The sequence below is a fragment of the Amblyomma americanum genome, chromosome 6 (genome assembly GCF_052857255.1).
Source record: "Amblyomma americanum isolate KBUSLIRL-KWMA chromosome 6, ASM5285725v1, whole genome shotgun sequence".
Classification (NCBI taxonomy): Eukaryota; Metazoa; Arthropoda; class Arachnida; order Ixodida; family Ixodidae; genus Amblyomma; species Amblyomma americanum.
In genome coordinates this window covers 7,309,317-7,316,434 of record NC_135502.1, presented here as the reverse complement: position 1 = coordinate 7,316,434, position 7,118 = coordinate 7,309,317, and the positions used below count along the sequence as shown (strand labels likewise).

General features: G+C 46.1%; 1 long non-coding RNA gene across 1 annotated transcript; it reads left to right on the top strand.

Annotated features, from left to right (window-relative positions):
- Positions 1-4,729: 4,729 nt before the first annotated feature.
- Positions 4,730-6,348, top strand: LOC144094534 (uncharacterized). Its single transcript, XR_013306518.1, has 3 exons — positions 4,730-4,808; positions 6,066-6,101; positions 6,310-6,348. It is a non-coding gene; the product is annotated as an uncharacterized LOC144094534 (long non-coding RNA).
- Positions 6,349-7,118: the final 770 nt, after the last annotated feature.

The following is a 7,118-nucleotide window of genomic DNA, read 5'->3' as shown; positions in this document are numbered from 1 at the left end:
GTTTTGGTAGACGCGTATAAGTGGATAGAATTGTTCGCTATGAGATCAACGAGAAACGCCAGAAATCTGAAAAGCTGGACACATTGTTAGCAGCCTACGGCTTTCCTGAAGAAATTGTTACCGACAATGGCTCACAATTCACTTCGAATGACTTTGGAGAGTTCATGAGGCACAGTGATATCAAACACACGAGAACACCTCCGTGTCATGCTGTTTCAAATGGGGCCGCAAATAGACTTGTAAGAACGACCAAGGAAGCTCTCTTAAATAGGTTATGAGCGATGAAAATCCTGTAGTGAAGAGCACAATACAAGAACGTCAGAACAAATTTCTTCTTTTATATAGAAACACCCTGCACTCGATGACTTCGCTGACACCTGCTGAAGTTTTACTCAAGCGTATGCCCCGAATTCCACTGACCGTTCTGAAACAAAGTTTTGCAGGAGGAACGTCTGACCCGCCGCGGTGGCTCAGTGGTTAGGGCGCTCGGCTACTGATCCGGAGTTCCCGGGTTCGAACCCGATCGCGGCGGCTGCGTTTCGATGGAGGTGAAACGATAAGGCGCCCGTGTGCTGTGCGATGTCAGTGCACGTTAAAGATCCCCAGGTGGTCGAAATTATTCCGGAGCCCTCCACTACGGCACCTCTTCCTTTCTTCTTCCACTCCCTCCTTTATTCCTTCCCTTACGACGCGGTTCAGGTGTCCAACGATATATTTCCTTTCCCCCAAAACCAATGATCATTATTGTTAGGATGAACGTCTGAGACGAGACGCGGAGCAACGTAATGAACAAAGAGGATCCGCAGAATCCTTCTCCGTCGGTGAGAGAAGACCACCACGAGATCCACCAACAGTTGCAGGAAGAGAGAATCCTGAGCTTAACAAGGCCTGTTTCATCCTCGCAGCAGATGAGAAGCCTAACTCTGCAGGCAACCAGTCAACAGCTCCTTTACTGCGACGAAGCACACATGTGCGAAATCCTCCCGAGAGATACACTGCAGAAAATTATAGGAAGAACCAAAGTCGAAATTGGAACGACTTTTGTTTCACTGAGAACGGAAGAATGTGACATCTGATATCGGCTCAGGCGCCTGATCAAGACGTAGGACAGTCTTGATAAGCGCTATATAAGCAGAGGTGTCTGTGAATAAAGGCCACTTTCGTTCCTGCCCTGGCTGCCTGCGTTCGTGCCTTTCCTCGGCTACGACAGAAGTTTTCGCGATAAAGTGGCGTTTGTTTGCCGCTGATGGCGAGTCTGGCAACCTCGTCCGAGTCAGTCTTCCGTTGCTTGACGGAGTAAAATGACAACAGACACCAGGAAGAAATCGCTGTCTGGCATGTGAAAGGGGCTGGCGGGAATGCTGACTGTGGACGCACACTTTCGAGAAAATCTCAAATAACCTCGACGCTGGGCGACTTGTACAAACGGGTGAATGACTGAATTCTAAACGTAATCGAAGGCAGGAATTTGCGTTGGTAGCAGTGCGGTGATTGAGTAGCGCACGGCGAAGACAAATGCATATTGACGCGAAGCGTTTGTGCTATTTGATTGTTCATGCTCAGTGCCGCTAGCACGTAGCTTTATCACTTTGTGGCGCGTAATGCGACTGGGTTTATCTCGAATGATTGCAGCCACGCGCAACGTACATGTTGCTAGCTCCCTGTCGTCTTACATCGGAAGTTCTTTGACATCTTTAAAGTGAACGTGGCCGAGAACAGCGGTGATTCTGCCCTTCGACGGCCGCCGACCACGTTTGTTGCTGTCGCCGCAGCCTAGCTGATCAGCTCTTGGGGCGCAGCGTCCCTTCAGTATGCTCGTCCATTGTTCGGGGCATTGCCAGCCCCGCGTGACAGTGTGTATGGTCAGGGTAAGCGCCACATACCTGACAGCGGGGCCGGCCATGGTGGTTGAATTGGTGGTGGTTGTAGGGGGCTGAGTGTAGGGAATTAGTTGGGGCTCTTATGACGAAAGTAGATTCGGGGGGGGGGGGGGGGGGGGGTGAGGTGTGGGGAAAAGGAAGGAAGGAGAATGCGGCCGTGACATAGAAGCTGTGTTATAGGGGCTGTTGGACTGGTGGTAGGGCGTATTCAAGGTGGAATTTTTTGCTCTTGGTAAGCTACGGATAAAGTGATTGAGAAATGACAAAAAAAATTGCTCGTTAGGATATGCCCGGGATAGTTTATCCACAAGGAGTGCAAATTCCACTTCTCAGATATGCAAAAAATGATCAAAATAAAAACATTGCTTAGCACAGCTGGAGCGATTTTCCTTGAAGGGCCTTGAGGCGAAACGCAATCTCGGTGTAGACTAGCCAAACATAAGTGACATTAAGCTGTTAGATACAACTTTTCGTGCATGTACAAAATTTTGCTACTTCGTACTGCTTGCTGTGCACTCCAGATTGTACCCGCCGCGTTGGCCCGAGAAGTATTTAGACAGGGGTCACAACTGTTGCACGGAGGGCGTCACGAACGCATTCTGGGATGTTCTTGTTGCTGTGCTTTTGGAAATTGGCTCGTACACACGAGGTGGACTGGCCACGCAAAGAAAAAATCAGTGAAATTACCGTGAAGAATTTAGGCAGAGATGTAAATAAAACAAAAAGAGCAGAGATTTCATTACAAACTTATAAAGAAAACATAACCTGGGTTTGAAATGACCAAGAAAAGGATAAGTCGAAAAAAGAGAAAAACCCCGCGTGATCGGCGCCCCTGCAGGGAATTACTAAAACCTTATTCCTATAGTCTTATCCGGAAAGACCCGTTCGGGATAAAGAATTATGAAACTTTATTAATGAACTCCAGCAAGACCTATCGGAAGTGAGTTCAGCCTTTTCGGTTGAGATCAAGGACCTTTCGGCCCGATACCCCACGACGAACTGTTCCATGAGTTGAGATAACTTGCTGACAAGGCTGGTGAATATTGTCTTTCAATCACGATGTCGAATTAAATGTAAGATTTTTGGAGCTCTTTGATATGTAATTGTCATCGACTCTTGCTGAGCTTAATAACAATTTCTATAATAAGAATAAGACTTGCTTAGGATCATACGTAGTCCCAATGCTTTGAGTATATTTTAGCTAAGTTTTACCGTTCGGTTTTAATTGTTCTGGATGAGGCACGTGTTAAGCTAATTATCGTGCATGTTGATGAAATTTTAGTAGTTTTAAACATCGAACGACAGGACAGTTATCCGTATGTAATAGGTGTTTAGAGCACCTTTACGAACGGTTCAGTGTATCTGATTTTTACTTAATAATTATCCGCGCGCTACAACTGCATGCTATTTTTTTACTTATTAAAAACTTTTTCGAGAAAAAGCTGTATTTTCTGGATGTTCTAGGCGAATTCGCGTTAAAGGAGGTGAATGGCGGTGGCGAAAAGACAAGATGAACTACGTTAGTTCTCAAGGAAGGAAGATTCAAGTTGCGCCTTGTCTGCACTATGTGGCGCACATTTTAAATAAATTCGCTTAGTACCAAGGTGACAATCCGTTTTTTTTTTTCAGCTCCAGCAACGCTGTCAAGTCTTCGCGCACAGATTATGCCCGGCGGAAAAAAGAAACGTTGCATCGCCAAACAACGAAACATGTAAGCAAACTGCGAAACGGAAGTCATTAGTAAGGTACCGATGACCCGTGGAAAAATCTACATTGGTCAGACAGGAACATGCGTTAACGAAAGCATATGCAGGCACCGAACGAAAATTGGTGCCGGAGAAGAGGATAATCTTGCCCTGCACTGTAGCGGATGTGCTGGCAACTGCACCCCACCCTTCGGGGGCGTTTTCTTTCTGGGCCACAGAAAAACACGTGAGGCGCGCGAAATCTGAGGCTTTCCAGACCGCGAAACATGGTGATTGTTCTGTAAGCTCGCTATGTATTGGAATTGCATTAAAGATAACTGACTGTTTAAATATCGTACATAGATGACCGGTCCTGACTTGACGCATGCGTGGCTGTCACTCAACGGTCTATATTCAATAAAAATGTGAGCTGTTAGTTTAGCCCGTGTCCTGTGCTAATATCCGTTGTGTGCGCGTTTTGTTTGCCAGGCAAAAACAAACATACAAACAAAAGGGCACAAACAAACAAACTATGCGAGAAAGTCCGCCGTCTCGTTGATGGGGATTCCGTCGTGGCTGGAGACCCACACAAGCCTGACCTAACCAACATCGCAATGTTTTGCCTTGGGATGAAAGAATAGAATGCGGGAATGTGTCGGGTTCGGAGATGTCTGGGGCTGTACAAACTGACATGGCATCAGACACAATGATGACGTTACATTGCTGAGTACATGGCTTTATGATGGCATCTTAGAACTGCCAAAATTCCTCTAGCCACCTTCTCGAATCCCTTGCTTGTTGGTGCCCTTGGGAAAGAGCACATGTCCACGAGGAGGATTGCTGTTGTTGTTAGCCTTGCAAAAGATAGCACATGCCTACACTGGGCCAAGAATCTTAAGGCAGAGGTTGCTGTACGCCTGTACATAATAAAGGCAAAAGGTTGGCCACACTGCAACGCTCACCGTCTTTTTTCTGGAGCTGCTCGGTAAAAATATTGTCTTTGAGTATTTCTTACGCTGGGATGCTGCAGTTTTGTTGTTAGCTAGAGACATGTTGTCAATGAGAGCTCAATTTATTATTAACAGTTAAATACCCGATGACACTGAGTCGAGCTTTTGCTCCTGTCGGTCGAAGAAGAAGAAGAGGACAATCTAATCGAAGTTCGTTCTGTGCATTTATTAAATCCCTCTGCTCATTTCTGGCCCATTTGGAGCTCAACACGGCGGCAAATCTTTTGCCATGGGTAAGTGCAGGCTTCAAAAAGGCAGGCCACTTTCAGCAGTAGAAAAGCAGCGCTAGCGGACGAAGGACAAGAAACGCAGTTGTGTCCACTTCTTGTCCTGGTCCGTCGACCGCTAGCGCTGACTTTCTAAGAATGATAACTGCCAACCAAACTGCCCGTCAAGATACCTCGCTCAAGTCGATTTTTTATACAAAGGGCTCCTTCTCGTTCTATGTCGAACCGTGCCGTCTTGTTCTCCTAATTTCATCTGCGACGTACAAGCTCAGGCTTCATGGATTTTGCGTCCGACACGAGATTATACCGCTTGAGGTTCGGAGCTTGTTAGGCGGCCATTGACACCTTGGGTGGCCATGGGAACTGGATCTGCAAGATACTGCTTTCCGAATGGCAGCACGAAGCCCGAATACTACGGCAACGTCTTCAACTATCAGCGCGGTTGTGTCCACTTCTTGTCCTTGTCCGTCGACCGCTAGCGCTGACTTTCTAAGAATGATAAACGCTAACCAGCAACGTGCCACTTTCAGCCGGTGCTGCAAATAAGAACTTAAGCTACACACTTGGGACCAGATGTCAGTCCTCAGTTCGCTTGTCTGGGAGGTAGAGGTCATAGTTACGAAAACGTCCAGATCTGGAACAACTGTTTGAATACCACCGGTGGCTACGAAAAAGCGGGAATATTTCGTGTGCTAGACAAGCGGCCTGGAATGGAAAAGGGCCCTTGCTACATGCGTGTGCTGTCAATTCAGAACAGCTAGCTTTCAGCTGTTAGCTAGACGTCTAGGCTGCCCAAAAAGGAACTCTTTCCACGGCTTCTGTGTTATCGAAAATTTGACGCCGGTGAAAACAGACGGAACGAGCAACCTGTGTAAAGAATTTTTTTATTATAATTAGCGAGGAGAAATGCCTGGAAGCGTGCCTAGCGAAAAAAAGAAAGATTTTCAGTGAGCAAGAAAGTGAATTATTTTGTTAATGATTATTCTCTACGGCTTATCCTTCACTGTTTGCTCTTTACTAAGGCATTACGACTCCGCCTTGTAAAAGCAAAGCAACATTTGAAAACGTCTCATCGCGCAAAAATGTAGTGAAGCATCGAGAAAGAGATTTTATATATCCGGGCATGCACTTCGGTTGTTTTCTATGCTCTGTGTTTGCCGCGAGAACACCACATAGCAGAACAGGAACGCCATTTGGAGCGCAGTGTTTTATGAACGAGAGAATGTGCACTTATGATAATTCTTGCTATAATTTTTCTGCTAGAGGAGCGGACCTTGTCACGAGATCATTCAACAACGGGTGAGTCAGATATATTTTTGCCATTTCGCGTTAAATTTACTTGCTAACTCAAAATTGTAGCTTATACGACACTGGCTCAGCAGTGATCTCAACTGCTCTTTTCCGAGAGTATTTTGTGAAGCACGAAAAATTATTTGCGGTCAGCAAACATCATGCGAAAAAAGGATATGCATTTTATTCTGCGCTATTTTTCTTGCTTGACCGTTAGAGGATCTGCCGACATCTTTGAAGGACTTTTCAAATTCAGGTAAGTAGAGCCGTGCTTTTTTTTTTTTTGCTTTCAGACATGTTGCATTGAGTGCGCAGCAACATGTATGCGTACCAGACTGATGCAAGTAGCTATAAAGAATGGCTGTAACGCTTCTAGGCGTTAAAACGTCAGCGCTTATAAGCAAGAAGCCGATAAAAAAAAATAACGCTTTCAGTACAGGTGGACATCGCTGACGGCGTGTGGGCACGAGCTACACGTGCATATTAACTTGTTCGGCGTCGAATGTTGTGAAAGGGTATTGCCTCTAATTATCAGAAAGAATCGTACAATGTAAGTGCGTGCGTGAGAGGAGTGGGCAGCTAGTGTTAACACGTCTTAGATTACATAATTACTTGCGCATGATGCCTGCCGCCCCCTGACAAATGACACACCTACACAGATGGAATTTCTGTGGCGAAGAAAGCGTTCTAGAAATTACCTAAGGGACATTTTTCCGACCACAATTTTTCGCAATTTTCTTTGAAGCAACAGCTTCGGAACACTTTGGCGGCACTAAACGTTGCAAGATGACCTAAACGACAAGGCTCGCTCATGTGGTTGGCGAGCATTGTATCACCGCACCAATAAAGCCCATTAACAATTATTATTCATTTTTTAAACCGAAAGCTTTACTACTCCCCTCCTTATCTTCTTCGCCGCGTGCGCTAGTTTGACATTGAGCCGAGGAGAAACCACGTGACAGCTTTGACGTCACTCAGCCGCCGCCGAAACCGAGCGCTCGCCTCTCTTTCTATCGGCCGTCGGCG